The sequence below is a fragment of the Camelus dromedarius genome, chromosome 26, assembly GCF_036321535.1.
Source record: "Camelus dromedarius isolate mCamDro1 chromosome 26, mCamDro1.pat, whole genome shotgun sequence".
Classification (NCBI taxonomy): domain Eukaryota; kingdom Metazoa; phylum Chordata; class Mammalia; order Artiodactyla; family Camelidae; genus Camelus; species Camelus dromedarius.
The window spans coordinates 6,552,709-6,576,685 of NC_087461.1; the positions used below are offsets into that span (position 1 = coordinate 6,552,709).

Here is a 23,977-nt window from a genome sequence, read left to right on the forward strand (position 1 = left end):
AAAATTGGCAGAAAGTTTTGGTGTCTCAAGCTTAGATGATAATCCTTAACTACAGTTGTTATTTTTACTTGACTGGCTAATATAAAAAATCAAAATGTAATGAAATTAAGGGCATGTCTAATATATGCTATAAACTTATTGAATTACATGAATATTTGGGGGACCCTCATTGAAATGATTAAATAAGGTGAATTAAAAAATAAGTGAAGAAACAAAAATATAATATGATTGGATGCTATTAAAGCAATAAATGCTAGACTGAGCTGACACTGAAAAATGTGTCTAAGTTTTAAATGACCAGTGGTGAGGATTTTCAGGACACTGCACAGTACATATAGACTGTTTTAATTAAAATTCTGAAATCCTGGGGCTTCAACCCTCTGGATGAAGAATATGACCTAGACTCTCTGTGAGAAAGGAGCTTTGTAGAGCTGAGGTTTCATTCTTATTAGGTGGAATGATTATTATCCTCCAATATTCATGTTCTGCAGAGTCTTGGTTATGCAAAGGGGATTTCAGCTGAAAAAGCTGGTTTGAAAACGACTTATCACTGAGATGTTACAGAGTTCTCAGAAGGCATTTAAAAGACTGGGTGTTTGGGTGCATCTAAATGTTCCCTGATGATTAAATGAAGATTTGACAGAAGAGTTTCCCACATCTTTGCTTGGGAGTGAAGTTAGTTACCATCTCACTTACTCTCAACTATACCACTTGCAGTAGGGAGGGGTTCAGATGTGTCATCTCTGTGTCTTGATTGAGGATTTTGACCCCAAACCTCTTGTCTCTCCACCATGTGGTTTTTTTCCCCAAGACTTGAAGAAGAATGGAAAGATTTGGTATTAAATGCAATCCTTACTTTAACATCTAGTTTAATTTGCTAGTTCAAATGAATAGCATCTATTTCTAAAATATATCTGTTTAGTTGCTTTATACTTTATTCCCATAGAAGTAAATCTCTATGTTGAGACAGCAGAAAAATAAATAATAAAAATGTAGAAATAGAGTAATAATTATAATAATAATACCTGCCATTTAATGAGCAATTCATCTCTTTGTGCTTCAATTTCTTATCTATAAAATGGGGGTATTTGTAACTATGTGAGGATTAAATGAGAAAGTAGTGTAAAATGCATAATATATGGCCAAGTACTCAATAAAGGTTCAATAAATCTAGAAACCAGGTACCAGGCAAAACATTCTTCACAAATCAGATTTGCTTCTGAACCCAAGTCTATGAGGCAAGTATTTTTAGCTCTTTTCTTAACTGAGGCATTGGGAAGTTAAATCATCAGACCAGGTCACACAGAAAATGAATTACTCTCCTAGAATCTGAAGCAAGGTATGTCTGACTCTAGATCCATGTTTTTCAACTAGTTTAGTCATTTATTTTGGCTGCTAAATGATTCCTTCAGAATGAGGGCTGGGATTACCACCTCTACTTTATTGTATTGATAGGCAATATAATAAGAAAATACTTCTATCAAATGATTTTTAAAATAAATGATAAATCAAGTTGATGTACCAAAATGAATGCTTCCTAACAGTAGACTATAACAGGTTTGTTTTCACTTTGAGGATTTTTGTCTCTCCACAAACTATTTACTGGAATTTACTTATTTAATTAGTAATACTCAGGTTTTCATTGTTATATAAAATTAATCTTGCATTGAAAAGTTGTCAAAGAAAAATAGAGTCCTAAAAAGATCACAAATAAAAGTTTGCAATCTTTGTATTACAAATACAACTTCAATTTCTCATTCTTGTGTTGAACTATTTGCTAAAAATATACTTTTGTACCACTTAAAGGGTTATTCATAAAAGGCCATCATTACTAATTCATTTGGTATTCATTATAAGACCTTTAATCATGATGTATCAATTTGGTATAAATGTGGATATAATATATAATTTCTAAATGAGTCCATTATAATTTACCAGTTAAAGAGTCTATTGTTATTTCAGTATCTTCTCAAACATGTATCAAAGTATCATGTTTTGTTTCTTTATGAAACAGCCAAAGTGAAGGGAAGAACCAAAGTATTTTCCTTTCTTCAGTAGATATGGTAGCCTAAAATCTAACAGAAGGATGGGATGGTAGAAATCATGAACAAACTAGTCAAAAATGACCCACAGTTAATAAGACAAACAAATGCACTCTGGTGTATTTGATTTGAAATTTCTAAGGAATAACGTACAAACCTTCAGAGACAATTTGGACCATGGGAGATCCAACCAATCAGGCAGCAGTCTGGCTTTTTAAAAGCTGAGACATCAGACAGGGAAGGGAGGTTTGTGACTATAAATAACCACTGAGCTTTCACGTGGTTCCGATTTCTGGTCACTTGACTCATCTACAATTTAGATTCTACATCTGTATTATGAGCGAGACACTGACAACCCTTGCATGATAAAGACATTGAAAACTCAACCCAAGAAGAGGGGTCTTGAATAAACAAAATAAGACATGGCAGCCTCCCACATGTGGCTGTCTGAGAGCCATTCCAGAAATCATGGGAGAAATTGTTTCTACTTCTACTTCTGAGAAATCATTTCTACTTCTCACCATGACGGCGCTGACTAAAATGCTTACACACTCTCTAGCCAAATGAAAAACATCCCTAGACACATTCTATGCAGAATCCCTAGACACAGGCTATAGAAAGTCTATTCATTTTCTGTCCGGGGAATGAGGAGATGATAGTGCAGAAAAGCACATTCTATCTATCTATCAACTTGTTGCCTTGAGTTCTCTGTAATAATTCCTCTCTGCTCCCTTCTTCCATTGACTGAACTTCAGCTGACTAATTCTTGCCCATCATTGTGGAATTTTGCTTTTAACCTCCTGGCAATTGCTTCCTAAACTAATGTACTAACTCCAGTATCACAAACCTAGGGGTGTTTACATAGATTATTTTTTTTAATACAATACTATAAAGACAGGAAACCATACATAAAATACTATGCGATAATGTGAAATGTGTAAGTTACTTTTGTATATAAGACAGGAAATCCAATTTATTATGAAAGACTCACTTGAGTTCTGATGTTTAGCAGTTGTGATCTCTGAAGCACAGATAACTAGATTACAGTATTAAAAGACCATCATGGGGGCCAGTACTAAGCTTTTCTGTGTATGTGTGTCTCTGTGTGTTTAATTAATCAGTGAGAAAATGACAAGGTCTGGGATCCTTGCTTCTGAGTTCACAGTCACTGTTCATTGTTTTTCTTATTGCTTTATCTGATCCAAATTTAGCAGCAAGGGGATTTGGACCCTCAATTCTCCACTACCAGCTCTTCCACACACTCTTGGTATCTCTCTGACCTTTCAGGAGAATAAAGAGGATAATCCTGCGGAAGCTATCAGGTTTCTTTCATTTCTAGATGCTGTTATTCTAAGTCTCTGTGATTCTAATTCTACTCCAGGCTCTAATGGATGCAATTAACTCATTTTAAAATGGTGTTTTTCTTCATGTGTTTGCCAAGTATAGCATCTAAAAGTTTCTGATCATAAACACTGATGATTATAAGGATGATTTCATTTGCACGCCTGTATTTCTCTACACTGGAATCGTCAGACTTTTTTTTTTTTTTTTTTTGCACAAATAAGCTTCCTATTCATCTTGATTATGCTGATGTTCTGAAATTTGGCTTTTTACTTTTATGCCTCTTTGGAAGATGGACAGGACCTCAACAGTTAACTTCAGTGACTACTGCTGCACGACTCCTGGGAGTGCTCTGAGAAGAGGTGCTCGATGAACACAAAGCGGTCTGCAAAGACAGCCGTATTCATCCTCACCACTCATGAGGTGGCTGCGCGGTGAACACTGTTAAGACAAATCTGGCAGTGCCACAAATAGAACAGAGATGATTTTCTCTCACTGCGTGAGGAATAACAACTTTTCCCTCAAATTTCTTAAGGGGGATTATCCACTGGATTGCTTTGTGGCTGTGTGTGTGTGTGTCTGATTGCTCACAAATGTGACCTAAAGATTTATTTGGCAGAAAAACAATATCCAATTTGCTGATACACACTATGTTATATAAAACAGATAAACAACAAGGTCCTACTGTGTAGCACAGAGAACTATATTCAATACCTTGTAATAACCTATAGTGGAAAAGAACATGAAAATGAGTATATACATGTGTATATATATATCTGACTCACTATGCTGTTCATGAGAAGTTAACACAACATTGTAAACTGACTATACTTTAATAAAAAAGAAAAAAAGAAAAGCAATATCTCAAACATAAACATTTATACATATACAGGTGCTTCCTACTGCAAACCAGATTGGAAGAGGCTAACCTGAGAGACTGAACTAAGAATGTGTATAACCATGTATGAGGAAGAGCATCTGATGAACGAGGAAATGAACACACATCACCTCCGAATATTCACACCTGATAATTGCGGGTCCTGGACATCACTCATCATTGGTTTTAACATTTTAATAAAAATTATGCTTTAACAGGGTGAATTTTATCCCTGCAATAAGGCTCAGAAATGGCAGTCAATGTAATTAAGTCTATTATCAATGATTGAATAAGAAGTTGACTCATGTGAGGCCAATCCCCTTAACAGAGACGTAAAATTTATTACTTGGAATGCCCCAGTGAAATGTCATAGTGTCCCTAGAGGGTATTTCCTGGTAGCATCAGAAAGAGTTCATAAAAGAGATAGAAAGTACAGATTGCCCAAAAAGCTTCATCAAGAAGCTATCAAAAAGAAAAAAAAATCAACAAAAGGGATCATATTTCCACTGGAGAATACCCTCTTCCTCATGACTTATTGGGAATACAGGATTTAAAGTAAAATGCACATCCAGAAAAACAGATATACTGCCTCCCTAATTATTGGGTATACTAATTAAGGATGGCATTTTACGATTTACGACAGTAATTTGTTTGGTATGTTTAATTTTTAGACTCTTCACCTGTTGAAATTTGAGTTAATTTTTGATCATTAAGATGTACCAATGTGGTTAGCTGCATACAGACAGAAGAATGGCTTGTATTCCTAACACATCTAAAGGTCCCAAGTACATCAGTTGAAAGCTATCTTAAGAGAAATAAAATTGTGTATCTTACAGAGATCAAGAGAAACATCTTTTTGAAATGGAATACTTAGAATTGTTTAATTTCCTGCATTTTTGGAGTCCTCCTTTCATTCTTTTGTTGAACAAACACAAGTCTAGGGACCAGCCTAGTAGGTGGAATACATAAAAGGTGAAATTCACCTTAGGAAGACTTGACTTTTCTCTTTCTGTTTCACTACCAAACTAAGGTGAAGCAAGACCCAAGACACAGAGAGCAATCTTAGAACGGTCTTAACTGGTTGATTTTATTTACAGGCAAGTTAGCATGACTTCTTTCTATCTTGAGGGTAATAACTGGTCAATACAAAACTTCACTCACTCTTATGTGTGTGCACCCTCCTATTTACAGACTGAATGTAAGCACATACAGAGACACGGAAGTCCTATCTGTCTGTGCTTTAGATATCCTGTCTTACGAAATCTTCAGAGCACTTTCTTCTTTTTTTAGGTTTACTTATTTGTTTATTTATTTTGGGGGGGGTGGTAATTAGGTTTATTTATTTATTTTTAGAGGAGGTACTGAAGAATGAACCCAGGACCTCCTGCATGCTAAGCTATACCCTCCCCCAACTCCAAGCACTTTCTGAGAGATTATGACTATTGTCTCCATGAGGAAATAGATGCTTGGAGAAGTTATCCCATGTTATTTCAGATAGTAAGAAACAGAGCTTGCTTTGATCCCCAGTTTGACTCCAGAGTTTATTCTCCCTTTGATGCAGGAAGCTCCATAAAAAGACTGGCAGGGCCACTACTCTCCTGCCAGCACCATCTGGTTCCCTGGCCAGGAAGGCTGTATCTCACTTTTTGTCTGAAACAGCTTACTTACCCCTAAAATCCTATTGGTTCCCTGAGCTCACTCCAGATTGGCCCGTTTCCCTCACTCCTGATTGGTTATTTCTCTCCCTTCTGATTGGGCTATTTCTACAAAGCTTGTTCCTAGTTGGTCAACTTTTGTTATACTTTATTTGCATACGATGTTGCAAAGGATAAACTGGCAGCCTATAAAGGCCTGCGTAAACCTGCAGACAGGGTCCAGAGTTTGGAGTGTTAACTCCTCTGGGCCCACTGGCATAATAAACCTGAGTTCTCCAACTCTCCAAGTGCTGCTTGGTCTCCCGCCCAGATCCAGGTTGCTGTCACGACTGAGCTGTAACACCAGGCTTTAACACTGAGCTGTAACACGTTTTTCTGCAACACCTTCTGCTCTACCAGTGTTGCCCAAACTATGAAACTGTTCTCTCTTGATTGCATCAGTGTCATTTTAATTCCTTGAGTGACTGAGTGATGACATAGAGAGGTCCAAGCCGCTGAAAGGAGTCTTTATTATCTATACTTTCCAACAGAAGAGGGCATACCAGGCCAGGCAGGGATACCGAGGGAAGGACCAGATTTGGTCAGGAGGCAGGAGAAGTGAGAGAAACATGGTCCTGAGCCTTTATTATGGCTTCCACAGAAAGGAAGGCATGAAGGAGGTTAAGGGGCTTCATGGCTGGATACCTGGATTGATTTCAGTGAGCTCCAGCATTGGGCAGTTCCTAGTTTTATTGTACCTAACCTGGAGGTGATCTAGGGCAGGAGAGAGATCTAACTGGTGTGTGAGTTAGAAGAAGGTCCTGGTTGGGGGTGCGGACTCCAGATATGAAAGGCTTGTTCGCAGGTGTTGTGGTTTGAATGTTTGTGTTCCCTTCAAATTAATACAGTTGGCCCTACATGTCCTCGGGTTCCAAATCCATGAATTCATGCAACCGCGGATCATGTGGTATGTTTACAATTCGAGATTGGCTGAATCCATGGATACAAAGTCCATAGGTGAGAGGGCCCACTATGGGACTTGAGCATCCAAAGATTTTGGTACCCATGGTGGGTCCTGGAACCAGCTACCCATGAATACTGAGGGATGACTATATGTTGATACCCTAACCCTCAGTGTGATGGTATTAGGAGGTAGGGCCTTTAGGAGATGCTAAGGCCTTGAGGGTGGAGCCTTCATGCATGGAATTAGTGCTCTCATAAAAGAAACCTCGGAGAGCTCCCTCACTCCTTCCTCCAGGTGAGGACACAGGGAGACATTGCTAGATATGAACCAGGAAGAGGGCCCTCATCAGGATGCGATCATGCTGGTACCTTGATTTTTCCAGAACTGTGATAAATAAATTTCTCTTGTTTATAAGCCCCTGGTTTGTGGTATTTAGTTATAGCCACAGAATGGATTAAGACAGGTGAAAAATTTATCGTCTTGTAGAATACCTGGCCCTGGGAAGGATAATCTGTCAAGGATTAGCAAGGCCCCCAGGATGTCCAAGTATCATAAAATACAGAAAAAAAAAAAAAAAGAAAGAAAGAAAGAAAAGAGAGAGACACTGTTGTTTGAAGAAGAAAATTGTCTCTGGTGTAAATTTGGTAAAACATGCAAACTATGCTTGATATGAATATTCACAATGTCTATTAGCATATTTAAGTTTCCATGAAGTCTTATAGTAACCTTTTTAATATTGTTTAACTCAGAGTTTCTTAAATTGATTTGACCCTTTGCAGCCAACCCTTATTAACACTTAGCAGAATGTTAATGTTACAAAACCACAGTTTTTTAAACCAACTTTTCCCCATATTTTAAATTGGGTGATTGTACCAATGTGTTGTTGAACATTAATCACTACATACATTCCACACACTTTGTGTATTGGCAATGATTTATAATGTTCCAAAAAATTAGCATAGGCATTAGGATACTTAGGAACAATTATCTTTCTAAACAGAACTCCTCCCCATTCAATGAAAGGTATGAATATAAACAACAATTTCCAAAATGGAATCATCTCCTCAAAAACATTTACTATGGGAACCATTTGCAATTCTTTTCACAGACATGAAGTATATGTGCAAATCAATATCATTCACCCACTTACAGCAGTTCCTATAATTCTAACTCCTATATCTGCTTAAAAATGTAGCAAAATGATCCTTAACACTAGCAGGTTTAAGAAAACCCCAAATGTGGACATTGAGGATTCAGAATCATGCCAATGCTAGAAATAACTTTTGCCTAAATTGGACCTTCTACATATGCAATGAGACCTGATTCTGTATTATTTCATGTACTGCTAAGCCTGTGTTTCTGCCAGTGAATAATTATTTTGAGTTATTACGAGGACAATGAAGCATAACATTTGCATGATTTCCCCCGTACTAGAGAATTGAGTCAACAATTTACAATTAAAAGGGGGAAAAATCATCACACAAAACCTTGAGCTCTGAAAACAAAGGAACGATATTATTTCTCTTTCTCCTCATCTTCCCAAGTCTTGCTGACCTAATTATAAAATTTCCAGTAATAACATATTGACCCAAATGGCAAAAGTACTGCCCCAAACTTTTAGTCTTGCCAGAATACTTGTGACTGGGATGATAATGTCAAGTCTAAAACAACCAAATCAAAAGGAGATGAGAAAAGTTGATAACCTCAGCTTTGGAGTAAATTGTTGCTGAATTATTTCCTCCAATAATTCTCTGTACAGTGGCTGAAAGGGAAGGCTCACTAAATATGGTTCATTTATTCATTCTGTATTCAGTAAATATTTATTCTGAGCCCAAATGGCCAGGCACGTGGAAACAACCAATAAGAAAATAAACAATTAAGTTTATAAATAAATAAATATGAAAATACAGAGACATAAGTGATATACAGAAAATTATCCATTTGATATGAGGGTGAATAACTTGGTGATTGTGGATTCAGAGGTCCAGGGAGATGATTATTTAAACTGAATGACAAGATAGGGTCAGGGAAAAGCTTTCCATTCTAATCTTTCTCCTTCCAAAATACACTGGGCAAAATTCCTCATCATCTGAATAATACTGAGGTGTAAAAAAAAAAAAAAAGATTAGTGGTGTTTGGAGATGGAAGGTAAGCTAACGGAATGTTCAGAAAACAGTTCTCAAAAAGTGAATTTATTGGAATGTAGATGACTCTTTTTCCACTTTGCATTTTCTGTAAAACATATAGATTTTAGTTATTCTTTCTCCTTTTCACTTTTAAAGGTAGTTGTGAAACAGCCATCCTCCAATCTTTATGTTCCATACAGAATGAGTTTGTTCCCTTCAGTTTGGGAGTTAGGAAATCTGTGATTGTCTCATTCCTTATACCTGTGATTCTCAAGCAAGGGAGCAGCTCAACTCACGGGGGATACATGTTAAAATCTGAACACTTCATCCATTCCTCCAGTGATTCTAAGAAGGGCTACATCTCAGCATTGCTCTGACTTACCCTCAAACTGAGGGAGCACCAGGCTGGGCCAGCAGAGTTTGGGGTGGAGGAATCTTCATGCAGGGAAAGTAGCTGAGTTAAGCAAGGAGAGGGCTGAGTCGCCGGTGAGTCTGGACATTGAGTTAAGTTCACCAGTGGTTTTCCAAGGGGACTGATGGAAGTCTGGGGCCCTTCAGATGCTACTCAGAGGCCTGTAGGGTGAGGCTTGGGCTGGCATGTCTACATGAACTAGTGACACTTCCTTCACCTGATTTGTGTATTGGTGTTACACACGTGATTTCACTTGGGAAAAGTTCCTGCTTTTAAGCAGATTACACATCATTGAACTACATAGTGGAGAACGAGTTGGGAACTACATTTCTACAGACCAAGCGAGGTCCAGAGTCTATGAACAGGATTCTTGACAACAGAAATTATAGGTGCGATCCTGGGAACCAGGCCAAATCTATAGGTCAACCTTGCTAAGGCTTGGTTAAGATCTTTAGTGCACAGTTATGTTTTCTTTGCACAGAAAAGGGTTAAATTATGAATAATAATGCCCACTCATTAAGGAATCATTCAGTTACAGAACTGCCCACTTTAGACCATTAATTCGGTACAACCAATCCTTGAGGAAGGTGTTAATATTCCCATTTTCTATGTTGATAAGCTGAAGCTTAGAGATGTTAAATGACTTGCCCAAGGGTTCTTGGTAGGTCTAGAATTTAACCCTCAATCTGTTTGGTTCCAAAGCTCATGTTCTTCATCACAACTTCTAACCAGATTAAGCAGGGCTTTGCCTGTTTTCAGTGGTGACAATTTAGAAAAGTTGATGGCACAGTAGTGATACTTGGCTCATTCCTTTATTATGAGCTAGACTTGTAAGTTTTCTGAAGTTTGGAAATCAACCTAGATGAACTCTGTCTAATGAAGGAGGTCTGGTCCTTACTTCTCTATCTGTTTCAGAATGCAACAGGCAGTCCTTGCTCCAGGGGAATGGAGGCAGGGCCACAAGTCAGAGCCGCACAAGTGACTGGACTGAGTGGAGGGGCATGGCTCGTGGGGCAGGGTGCAGATGCAGAAGAAAGATTAAGAAATCCTTCCAGTTTTACCAACCCATACCAAACAAAACCAATCATTTTAACCTATTCCTGCTGCTTTTACCCTCCTACTGCTCCCCAACCAAACCATAAAATCTTCAGTTGCTGTCAATAATTTATACTTCACTGTGAATTCTTTGAAAGCTGAAATTGTCCCAGGCAGGATTGATGGAGGTGTTTTGAGAAATGCCTGGAGCTACAGAAAAGCATGTTCATGAGTTACTGACTTCTTTTGGCCTTGGTCCCTCCCTGGTGGTCACTTGTGTTATTCTGATTTAATCATTTATTTAGAATTCTCTTCATGTACTGTATTCATGACTCCTAATAAAACTGAAAAAAATTTTCCTCTAATGACTATAACTCAATTTTTATATTTGGGCAAATTTAGAGAGGCTTTATCATCTATAACTGGTTTTTCTTTTTTTTTTTTTTCTAATCTAAAATTAGATGTAGTAACAATACCCCAACTGCACTGAATGCTATAAAAGAGAAATGCATACATTAGGCCCTTCCATCTGAATTAAGAATTTTCTGGTAAATGTTTGAGTCTCAGTAAGCATAAATCAAGTGTACAAAATGTGGAATATACTTTACAATGAGAAAGTATATTCCACATTTTGTACATAAGCTTAAATAATTAAAAGAGCCTTAGCACGGCCAGAGTTCAGGGTGGAAACCCATAATGTAATGGAAAACTAAACAGCATTGGGGTCCATAGATTTTTTTCCATCCAAGCCTTGGCTTACTTGCTGACAATAACAATTTATATGCTGCAAAACATAATCTTCTATCAGATAAAAGATAGAAAAGCTGATGGCTATCTGTTTTTCTCGGAGGATAGGTCAGAAAACTACTCATATGGAAACTGGAATCTGAGTGATTTTTTTAAATAGTTACAATTAAAATTTCATTATAAAAATACAATTCAGGAATAGCTAAATGGAACAGACACACAGGGCAAGGTCAGGGATCAGGGAGAGGAGGAGGGGACAGAGTTTCCATGCCTCCACTGGATGGAATCTGGGGCATCACCATCCTGGCACATGTGTGATTATGAATCAGGAGGCTCCATTGAGACTCAGATCCAAAATATTTAATGGAGTTTCACTGTGTACGTGTGATTGATTTTTTAAAATAAGCATTACTATTGTTTGAATTTTAATTTTTTAAAAGAATGCCCTCCTCCACACACCTATTCCCCTCCATGCACCTATTACTGTCTACCAGAAAAATGAAAGAACTGAGGGATATTTTTAATTGGGGTTCAGCAATGACTCAACAGTAAGAAGAGAGAATCAAAACAACCTCCCAAAGAATCATGTCTATAGCATTAAATTGTATTACAGATATTGTCAGGGCAAGAATAAATATCCTGCCACATTATATGCACGATCTATTGTCCTTGGGGAGCAGTTATGGATATTCTTATTAAAATAATATGAGGAATGTAAAGATGCTATCCTATAGAGTTTAAAATACAAATCCTACTGCTCAAGGGTGGGCAAACATTTCTATCAAGAGCTGCAAATTTTAGGTGTTGTGGGTCAAACACAGTTTCTGCCTCATACTTCCTCCCAGTCCCTTCCCTTCCTCTCTCCTTGCTTTCCTCCTTCCTTCTTTCCTTTCTTCCCTTTTCTCTTTCTTTTGTTTTACAACTCTTAAAAATGCAAAAACATTCTTAGCTCAAGGGCCATTACAAAAACAGGCTATGGGTCTGTTAATCATATTCACTTTTTAGGGAGATTACATAATGATAATTCTCTGTTGGAAAATTGCCGAGTCAAGAGATAGGGCATGGTGAAGATGCAGATATAATTGATAAGGCTTTTAATTAAGAAAGGATTACCTAAAAAACTTGGAATGTCTGAATGCCCGCCAGGTGGTTCTACTTCTTCACCTACTTCACTATGAATATATCTTGGGCAAACCAGAGAGGGAACATCTCTGGATTCTCCCATTATATCTCAGCAGTTAAGGAAAAACCCTCTGAATCACAAGTGGCACCAACATAGGATGGACAGAGTTGTAATTTTAATTGTCTATTATCTCTAACAATTTTATTTTTTTAAAGCCTTAACTTGTTTTGTAGAGCAGTTTTAGGTTTGCAGCAAAATTGAGAGGAAGGAACAATGATTTCCTGTATACCCCCCGCTGCCCTCCACATACGCATGCAGAGCCTCCCCAATTATCAACTCCCCATCAGAGTGGCAGATTTGTTGCAATCAATGAACCTACATTGACCGTCATCATCCCCCAAGGTCCACTCTTGGTGTTACACATTCTTAGACTTGGGTCAAATGCATAATGACATGTATCCACCATCATAGCACCATACAGGGTGATTTCACTGCCCTAAACAATATTCTCTGAGCTACCTAAAGCAGCGATCCATAGTTAATTTCAGTAGACCAGGTGCCAAAGTGACTCAGAAGCTATAGTATACAATGTGAAAGGGAATTTTCAACAACCACCACAAAGCTTAGCGCTAAACAGTTTAAAAATGGAATATACTAAAGAAGGGGAAGAAAATGTCTGTCCAAAGAAAAATGCACTCCCTGAACTTAACTGCTTAAAATTGAGCATTTAAGGATTCATTATTTAGAAGTTTAGACTTTTATGTCCTAAAAATAGAGACAGGATCTGAACAAAGTGTTATCCAGTAACCAGGAGGAATTTTTTTGTTAGCATTACATTACTTATAAGCACAGCATATATTCAGTATATGAGTTACAGGGCACAGTGTTTTAATTATGCTACAATGTGTTTTTTGGCCTTGTTCTACCTATGGACTGAATGACACTTGTTCCCCAGAAAGAGGCCCTCAAATTACATAACTGCATTTTTGTTTCTTCTGAGATAATGATGCAACCCTGAAAAGTTGATATGGAAACAGAAGGAGAAAATGACTTTTCTACTGTTATTTCTCTCAGTGGCCAAGCACAAGAGCTTGTATAATTCTGCCAATAATTGACTTGTGACATTGGTGATTCAATTCATTGTCTTTTTTTATACATCCACATCCATATACGTGAAGTAGAGGCACATTGGTGTGGGTCATGGTCAAGGTGTCAGAGAACATGGGACTGGGGAACTTTAGGATGAGACCATTGAGAAGGAACCAATCTTGTGCTTCTGAGTGAGTTCTGTCCTCCCTTTCTGTCCACTGGCTTCATTTTTAGAGTGAATATAACAATGACTGCCCTCCCCAGATCAGAGAGATGCAGAGGGAAGTCCTGACGTGTGTTCATAGCAAATGTTTGCAGAAATCAGAGTTCAGCACTGAAAAAGCACCCAAGAACAAGATAATTGCAGATAGATGAAACCCCAAACCCATAGTGTCTGGCTGACAGATAAACTATGCATGGTGAGGAGAAATTCTATAGGGCTTGACAAGGAAGCAGGAAGAAGTCAGAAAGGAATATGCTCTTGAAAGATGAAAGATGCAGTGTGCAAGGTATATATTTTTGCTGCTCTTTTAAGCTGAATACAACTTGCAGTTACATAAAACATAACCAGGAAAAAGCTGAAGCCTCAGGGATTTGAAGTGTCAGAAGTGAGACCCTAAGGATATGCCGTAGAAATTAGATTTAAAGGAAATTCCTAGAAACAAAGAAACCATTGAAATGGTGAGCCCCCAAATATGAGTAAAATCTTTGCCGAAATCCCTAGTTGCCAAATTGCACGGGCATAGTGGAGACTTCCAGGAAGTCAAGCAATAAAATGCTAATAAAAGTAGAATCTGGAAGCCGTAAGAAAAGACCAGAAGTAACAGTAGCTATATTCCACAGAGAAAATAACCTGCACTTCATATCCAGGCAGATTAACTGAATCCTGGAACAAAAAAGCAGCATTTTCAGAACACTACAGAATCCACAGTCAGAACAATGTATTATCTTAAATGTTCAGTTTACAACCAAAAATTACTAGATAGGAGATGACACAGGAAAATGCGACTCATAAACAGGAATAAAGGCGTCAATAGAAACTGACTCTCAGTGGTCCCAGGTGTTGAATTAGCAGGTGAAAACTTTAAAGCAGTGATTATAAATATGCTTAAAGAATTAAAGAAAGTATAATATCAATGATTGAAAATATAAGAGAATCTCAAAAGAGAAATAGTTCCATAGTAAAAATAGAAATCTGGCCACTGAGAAATTTGATGAATTTTAAAAGCTTACTAAGTGGCCTCAACAGCAGATTGGAGATGGTAGAATAAAGTATCAGTAAACTTAAAGACTGATAAATACAAATTACCCAAATTGAAGATCAGAGAAAAAACAACTGAAGGAAAATCAACAGAGCCTGTGAGGGCTGTTGGAGAATATCAGTCAGATTATCATGTATGTAACTGGAGTCCCCAAAAAAGAAGAGAGAGAGACACGAGTAGAGAAAAATATCTGAATAAAGAATGGCAAAATCTTTCTTAATTTGGGGAGAAAATATTAAATTCAGATATAAGAAACCTAGTAAGTTTCAAACAGGACTAAAACAAAGAAAAGTATTTCTGAATAAATAATAGTTAAACAGCTAAAATCCAAAGATAGCAAACAAAATCTTGAAGTCAGCCAGAGAAAACACACACATTAATAACAGGGGAAGAATGCTATGATTTACTGCCTTCTCCTAAGAAAATTAAGGAGGCCAGAAAATATTGCAATGATACCATAAAAATGCTGAAAGAAAAATAAAGTTGCCAATAATAAAGTGTATATTTAGTACAGTTATCCCAAAAAGTAAAGATGACATTAAAACAGTTTTAGATAAATAGAAAGAGAAGATTTGTTACCAGGAACATTTCTTTACAAATAATGTAAAGGAAGGTGTTTAGATTATATAAACATATCTCATTCTCTTAATTTCTTTAAAAGAGAAATGATCATTTACAGCAAAAATACAAATTATTGATGAGTTTACAATGTACATAAATATAATATATATGATAATAATATCTCAAAAGAAAGAAGGTAAATAAAAATATATTGTTGAGATATTAACAATATTAACTTTAAAATGTATATTGTAATTCCTAAGCAATCAAGGGAAAATAATTCAGAGAGCTATAACTAGAAACCCAATAAACAGAATGGTAAAATTTTCAAAAATTTTAAAAACGTCTGATTAATACAAAAGAAAAGAAAGAAAAATTAACCAAAATAGAGTATTTCTAGAGAAAAGAGGGATACTTCATAATGAAAAAAAGGTAATTCAACAGTAGTATATAACAAATATAAATTTATATACACCTAATAATTAAGCTTCAAAATTATGGGACAAAATCTAAGACATACTAAAGGGGAGAAGTAGACAAATCTACAATTATGGAGGGAGACTTTCCACTACTGGCAGTAACTGATAAAACAAATACACAAAAAATCATTAAGAAACTGTAAGACCAGATGGACACTACGAACAGAAATGGCCATTACAGAACACTACACCCAGTAATATACATAACATACATGCTTTTTAAGAACATTTGGAATTTTCACCAAGGTTAGTTAGATGTTGAGACATAAGACTTAAAATTATAATTTTATTAAGTTCCCTAATGAGAATGGAATTAAATTAGAAATCAGCAACAAGCATACATGTAGGAAAAGTCCATGTTATCTGGAAATTAAATAACACACTTCTAAAAAACCATGGGAAAAAGAAGCAATTACAATAAAAACTGAAATCATTCTTTTCAAAATACAGAATAGAAAAACAAGATTGTACTGTGTAGCACAGGGAAATATATACAGGATCTTGTGGTGGCTCACAGCAAAAGAGAATGTGACAATGGATGTATGTATGTTCATGTATAACTGAAAAATTGTGCTCTACACTGGAATTTGACACAACATTGTAAAATGACTATAACTCAATAAAAAATGTTAAAAAAAGAAAATGAATAAATAATGAATATTATTATATGATTATATTATATTTATATAGTTCATCTGAGTTATTATACTTATTGCCATAAAATGTTCATTATGTTCCCTTATTCTCTGAATGTTATAAGATCTGTAGTAGTATCTTCTCTTTCTTTCTTAATATTAGTAGTTGGTGTTTTCTACTTCTTTTTTTAAAAAAAAGGATCTATATTTATATTATAAATTCCTTCTTTTTTTTTTTTTTTTTTTTTTTTTTTGCTAAACATGGTTGTCTGTATTTTCTTTTTCCTTGCCCAGCCCTATCTAAACAAAATAGAATGCAGGACTGAAATTAACAACCCATTAAAATCAGCAATAAGTTATGAAAATCATAAAGCTTTTTCTAAATTCTTTTTTAAGTAATTAAGGGTAGTTAAATTATTTAAAGTATACAAAGTTCAAAGAGCCAGGGTAAGGTTTCCAAGGCTTCCTGGGGTAAGAGATAGGGCCTTGGCATTTGAAAGATAAAGGGAACACATGACATGAAAGTGCAGGCTAGAAATCTCACTTAAAAGAAAATAACATTTCTGAAAATCTTGACAAGAGCAACAATAGCACCTGCACAGTGGGATTGGGAGGAAGGAGAGAGACTGCCTGTAGGAAAATGGAAGCAGATCTTAACATTAAAATGAGACAAGTGCCAAACTTAACTATGTTAACTATGATAGTGTGTCTACTATATTTATCAGATGGTTAAAAGATGGCAAAAAGGTAATGATTCTAAAAGAAAACAAAAACAGCATTGTCCTTTCTTCTACTTCACCCAGACCTCATTCACTTTGTGCGTTATAGTGAGGTCTGAGGTGTTTTACCATTACCAAATGCTGCATCAAAATAGACGATTTTTTCCCATGTGTTTTTTTTTTGTTGTTGTTGTTGTTGTTGTTGTTTTACTATAAAAGACATCTATGTTTTTTATGGACAAGCTTTAAAAATAAAGTCATTTTGGATTTCAACATGTACAAACATTTATTAAAATCTGAAATAAAAATACTGCCCTGGCTCAGACCTTTGGCCTGCAAATCTGCGTGCACAACTCTTCTGGCCCACACAGACACAGAAGCATGTGGATCTTTTTCCTTCTGGCCTCTCAGTCTGAACTGAGGCCCTGTGTGGTAGAGGCTGTCATGCACATGGACTGCCCCATGCTGCCCAAGGGCCTTAGGGCAGCTGACTGCTGAGCTGGCGGTTGGGTGCCCTACTGCTAACAATGCAGGGCGAGGTTAGCTTGCTTAGCATGGAATCCAACAGAAAGCTCAGCTGCACGATGACCCCTTTCAAAAGGCTTTGTGGGAGTCTCTCCTTTGCAGAGCATGACATGAGTTTTGTTGTTGTTGTATTTTTAAAGAATTGTATCCACAGGCTTCATGATAAGCTGTCCCAGACTGAGTTCTAATAGCTCTTTAGCCATCCAAGGTTAAAGCCTGATTATCTTGTCTTGTCATTACTACAGGTTTGATTTTTGTTTGGTTTTAGGACCAAAAAGCTCAGGAAGGGCTCATAATCCTATCCTTAAATGTGTCTACTCTGTGTAGTGTGAGCAAACTAGGAAAGAAAAAGGGGATGGAATTTCCAATGTCCTCTTTTGAATCAACTCAATCAAATCAAGATAATTTCACAAAAGCTTTCTGCTGCCATTAGAAACTGTGATTTTCAAATACGAATATTACGAATATTTGTTCTGTTGGGGAGGCTCTGCCCCACTTTTTGCTAAATATTTGCGTAAATGGAGGTCTTTTGACACTTTTTGTCCAATTATAGTTTTGTTTAGTTTTAAAGGGGAGACTGCATCATGAACCCAATTTAAGAGCTTGTTCGGATTGAATTGGCCCAGTCAATGTTTTGCCCTGCACTGTTATGTCATTCTGGGTTCTAGGAAGTGAATGAAAGTTTGACACTGGAACTGGAGTAACCCTCGTCACTCCCAGTACTCTGCAGGCTGCGGTGGTCATCGATGTCACTGATGCTGGTGGTACTGATACTGTCCACTTCTCCATGAAGAACTCTGTGCTTTCAACACCCACTTCAATCTCCTCTCACTCTGAAGCAGAATGATCTGAAGAAATAGTCGATCCAATGCTGTCCATTCGTATTCGTTCCATCTCCTGAGGACCCTGCAGCTGTTCCAGTCACGGCTTCAGAAGTCTCTGTTCTCCTTCCAAGTTCTCTAGCTGCTGGTGCTGGCTCTTCCTTTCAGCTTCTTCAAGTTTCTTGATGTGTGCTTTGGCTTTGTTGAGCAAACCTAGCGTTGTGTGCCTGGCGCAGTCTGGTCCTAGCGGAATCAGATCTTTTAAGCGTCCTAAACACAGGCGAAGATGAGCTCGTCGATTCTTTTCCAGCTCATTGCGTGTAGACCTGTTGGCAGTGCTGCTGCTGCTGCTCCCGCTGCTGTTTCTCTGCCAGGCTTAACATCCGTGGGGTCTTTGAATGCTGCAGCCGGGCGCTTGGCATGCAGGGGAACGCTGAGGCGTAGCCATGTTCACACTCTCGGTCCCGGAGCTCCAAAAACTCGGCCGTCCCCAGCAGGCGCTGCACGATGATCATCCGCACCCGCTCCATGGGCACCGCGGGAGGCGACCGGGGCCTCTCCGCACTCCCGTCCCCGGCCGACAGGAGGCGCCCATGGCGGCTACAGGCCAGCGCCGCCTGGAGACCTGTGCGGGGCGCGCGGGTGGGCCGGCCAGCCCTGTCGCTGCTCGGCGCGCTCCCCGCCGCCCCCGCCGCCCCCGCCGCCCCCGCCGCCCCTCCGGCAGCCGCGTGCGTTTTGTCTACCTCTCCCCGCGAGCACGGGGGAGGGGCGGGAGCCTATAAATTCCTTGAATAACACAAATGACCAAAGTTAAGGTAAGAGGAAATAGAAAATTTAAATAACTCTGTTATGTATGAACTAAATTGAATTTGTAACCGAAAGTCTTCTCGCAAAGAAAACTCCAGGCCTGGATAGCTTACTGCTACGGTTTTACCAAACATTTAAGGAAAAAAAAATCCTACACAAAATCTTTCAGAAAATAAAGGAGGCAGGAATACTTCCCAACCTATTTTATGAGATCAGTGTCCCTCTAAAAGCACACTAGACAAAGACGTTACAAGAAAAGAAAGATGCCAGGCAGTATTTCTCATGAACAGATAAAAAAATCCTTACTAACATATTAGCAAACCAAATCCTCAGCATATAAAAGGACAACACACTTTTCTTGTGTGCGCTCTCAGCAAACTAGGAGTAGAAGGTGACTTCCTTATATGCTAAAAGTTATGCTTGAAAAAACCTCAATTAAAAATATACTTTGTGGTGGAAAATTAAATGTTTTTCCCCCTACGGTTGGGAACAAGTAAAGGATGCTCACTCTATTTCTAGTCAACATTTTACTGGAAATCCCAGCTATTTCAGTTAAGAAAAGGGATAATAAGATAGTTTGGAAAGGATGAAGTGTTTTGATCAAAGAGTAGATAGTGTGTTTAGAAAATCCTAAGATACGTGTGTAAAAAATATCCACTACACTAGTAAATGAATTTGTCAAGACAGCAGTATAGGAGGCAATATACAAACACCAATGGTATTTATATACAAGAACAACAAAAGCTGAAAAATGAAATACCATTCCACTTTAATAATATCCCAAAATATTATAGACTTAGGGATCAACTTAACAAGCTGGTGAAATCCTTGTATACTCAAAACTATAAGCCATTGCTGAAACTAAAGACTAACTAAATACATGGGAAACAACTAAATAAATGTTTATGGATGGAAGATTCAATGCAGTTGAAACGTCAGTTCTACAAATGGAACTATATATTCAATGCAATTCCAATAAAAATTTCAGCAGGCTTTTCATTTGGGGAAACATTTTATAAGTTACTAATAAAATTTATAAGAAAATGAGAACAACTCAGAAAAACCAGAACAATTTTGAAAAAGAAAAACAAAGTTAGAGAAGTTATATTGCCTGTTTTCAACACACACATGGTCAAATGAATTTTGGCAAATTTGGTCAAAAGTAATTAAACGGTGAAAAGAGAAAGGTTTTCAGTAATGGTGCTGGAGCAATTGGATATCTATATAAAAACTGAACCTAGATTTTTACGTCACATCAAACGTAAACATTAAGATGGATCATAGATTTATATGTAAAAACTAAAATTCTAAAATATGTAGAGGAATGAATAGAAGAAAAATCTTTGTCATCTTTCAATAGGCAAATATTTCTGAGAACACACAAAAAGCATGAGCTATAAAAGAAGAAAATAATGGGTACATTGATTGTACGGTATGTTTAATTTGGTTTAATCCAAATACTAAAATATTGGCTTCCTGAAAGACACCATTAAAAAATATTGGGAGAAAATATTTTTCATATTCATATTTTAAAGACTTCAAATCAAAATATGAAAAGAACTCTTACAACTCAATATCAAGAGAGCACACAGCACAATAAAAAATGGGTTGGACAAGGGTTGGACAGACACTTCACAATAAGCCAATGAGCACATGGCAAGATGTCTAAGGCCATTGCTTCTCTGGGGAAAGCTGATTAAAACCACAGTGAGATACCACCACATCCCATGAGGAAGACTAAAATTGAAAAGACCAGTAATGCCAACTGTTGGCAAAGATGGTACTGTTATACCCATAATAATATTTTTCTGTGTGTTAGAAAAACATTGCTATATATTTCAATTTTAAGGAAAGAGATAGTCTCTTTATTTTCATGGTCCCATGTAGGAAGCATTTCAATAGATGGTAGAAAAGCTCTTTTTTTTTTTTTTAATACATGTGCTATTCTACTGCAATGTTTCTCTCTAGTCCTGCCAGCTTTACCATGTCAGTAGGTCAAAAGGTATGAAACCAAGGATTGGCATGACCACCCATCAACTTAGCCCAAATGCAGAGGCTACGGCTTGCAATTTATTCATTGATAATTCTCTTGTATTTTGTTCAAACCACTGGATCACAACCCCTTCCATTACTGACATTCCCCTTTGCCTTCCTTGGAAGTTACCCATCTTTATGTCGGTGGAATTGAAAATTTTTACTGTTGGATGAGGCCACTTCCTCTATGTAAAGATGAGGAGACAGAGCCCCAAGAAGATTAAGTAACAAAGTCAGTGGGTATTTAGGGATTCAGGTGGATATCTCCTGATATCCAGTTCAGTACTTCTTGCTTGTCTTTTATAATATTAAACAGTATGGATATTGGCTATCTGTATAATAATCATCATCTTTTAAAAACACCAGAAATAGAAAACACACATGGATGAACTGAAGCAAGAGTGAAAAACATGCCAGTTCCCAGAGGTCAGAAACAGAAAGTTATCATTTTTCTTGATCCCGAGAGGCTAACACAATGTTAAGTTCGTCACAGGCTAATTAATCAAATTACACTTTCCAGTCTACCAGTTAAACTTTTGCCACATTGCAATTCCCTGGATCACCAAGATTTGGCTTTTTCATTGTTCAATTTCCCATAGATCCTAACACAGCTGACACCTACTAAACATTTATAATGAATTGAGCAAATGTCCAATGTCATATTTTCAGAAAGCATCACTTATACTTTTATTACCAAATTGAGATTTTCACCCTGGCATCCTAGATAATTTTGTCTGTTTGTATATCTGTGTGTAAAATAACAGTGTTTACTCTCTGCATAGGGTATTTTCTGTTTCAACACCTGTGCAATTATAAGGTGAGAACTACTTCCGATCACCATAAGAGCTAAGCCATAAATGCAGAACCGATGTTGAAGAATCTTGCTTTTGAACTTGTAATGTCAGAGCACCTCAACCAGGGCAGAAGCAAAGACTTTCTTATGTTAGATCTGCTTAGGTACCAGGATTTGGGGATATTCCTGGTTCTTTTTCTCTTGAAAAAAAAATTGGAGACAGTAAAAATCTAACTAAAGTCATTTCAGGGTTATTCAATATTTTACTAATGGGGGAAAGCAGCATTTTAACGGCAGCAATCTATAGAATTATGGACTGATTACTAGTTCAAATGACAGAGTTGGACAGTGAAACCCATAATTTTACATTACGTTCTGCAAGAGATGAAAGCAGTTCTTCACATGTAATGGTATTTCTTGCCCAGAATCTTGTTAGCATTCCTAGTCTGAGCGGTTGTGCTCATTCTTCCTCATTCTTATTTTGAATCAGAAAAGAAAATGTTTTCAAAGATCTCCTGGCCTTGATTTTTCACATAAGGGCTTTTAGTCAATTAGAAATTTTTATAGAAGAGGCACCGTGAGTTGAAAAGTCAAGAAATTAAAGTAGAATAATGAAACTATTAAAAAAATGAATATTTTTATTCTAAAATTAAGAAATGCAAGGCCCATGGTCTGACTTGCCTTTACCTCTTTGTAGCTATTTCTAGTCACTGATTCCTCTGCAAAGTAGCTTCAGAGTTAGTTGCTTGTTACTGGGCAACAATTTATTCCAATTATAACTGAAATGTCCCTAATAGACAGTTACTGGTAGATAAAAACAGATTTTAAAAATGAACTATTAAATCCATAGTATTTTCTCTTGTTGTAAAGAGGCAGAAATTATTCTAACAATTGACATTTTCTAATGTTCCAAGGTCTTTTTAGACATTTCAAGTGATCTGGGGCATCGGTGAGGACCTACGGGGCAGGACGGTTCAGAGCTATTAACTGTGGGAATGACGCAATTACACAGAACAGCTCCAGAGACTAGGGACCGAATGTTACCAGTGTATGGAATGCCGCATTGTCTACCAGGTGCAAATGGCATACAATATTTCAACTTCCAAAATTTTTCTTTAGAAAGGTCTTAATGGGCATTTGGTAACTACATTCTATTTTCACAATCTCCCCATTTGTTTTTTACTTATGTTTTAAAAACCAAAACCAAAAGCACAAAACCAAAACCTCCACAGTTTACAAACAACAACAGAGGACAGAAAAAAAAAAACCAACCTTGATATTTCATAGATGTTTTTAAAGGTGATAAAAGAGAAAATTGGTCCATAAGTTTCTTGCCCCAAATTCAAGCACACTCACTGACCAACCTAAACCTTTCCTTGTGTCTTCCAGCTTCTGAGGCTGGAATCTGGGTAAGCTCAAATTAAGTTTGCCAAATGAATATATTCTCAAATGACATACTTGGTTTGCAAGAAAGGTAAGATTTCTGTTTTCTTCTTTCTTTATAATATTCAAATGCAGTCTAAAACGTACTGACCACAGGTACAAATTGACATAAACAAAACCTACATGCATGGAAGGAAGAGAAATACATCGATCATAGGACACTTAACCTTGAAAACTTTATCTCATTGTCAACAGCCATGCATTTTGAAATGTGTCTTAAATGATCTGATCAGTTCTAACAGGAGTAAGAAGAGCCAGCTGCTGAAAATTCACACCACTTAGCTTCAGTTTCTCCCCATAACAGATTAAACAGGCAAGACCATTCTCATTCCCAGTTCCGGAGAAACAGATTCAAATACTTGTTGAACTTAATTGGGATGCATGAAAATTTGCCCTTTTAAAGAATAAAGTTGGCATCTCAAGTTCAAGTTCCCCCAGTGATGGGGGCTGTCCAGAGTTAACTGTCTAATGAACTCCCCATGAGTTGTAGAGAAAAGGGATTAAAATA

The 23,977-nt window shown here is 37.1% G+C and overlaps 1 protein-coding gene and 1 pseudogene across 1 annotated transcript in view; both read right to left on the reverse strand.

The window, feature by feature from the left end:
* The window catches only part of CELF2 (CUGBP Elav-like family member 2), a 722,443-nt gene that overhangs the window by 697,881 nt on the left and 585 nt on the right, over positions 1–23,977 (reverse strand). The window lies entirely within an intron of this gene.
* Positions 17,970–18,922, reverse strand: LOC105093581 (max-interacting protein 1-like; annotated as a pseudogene).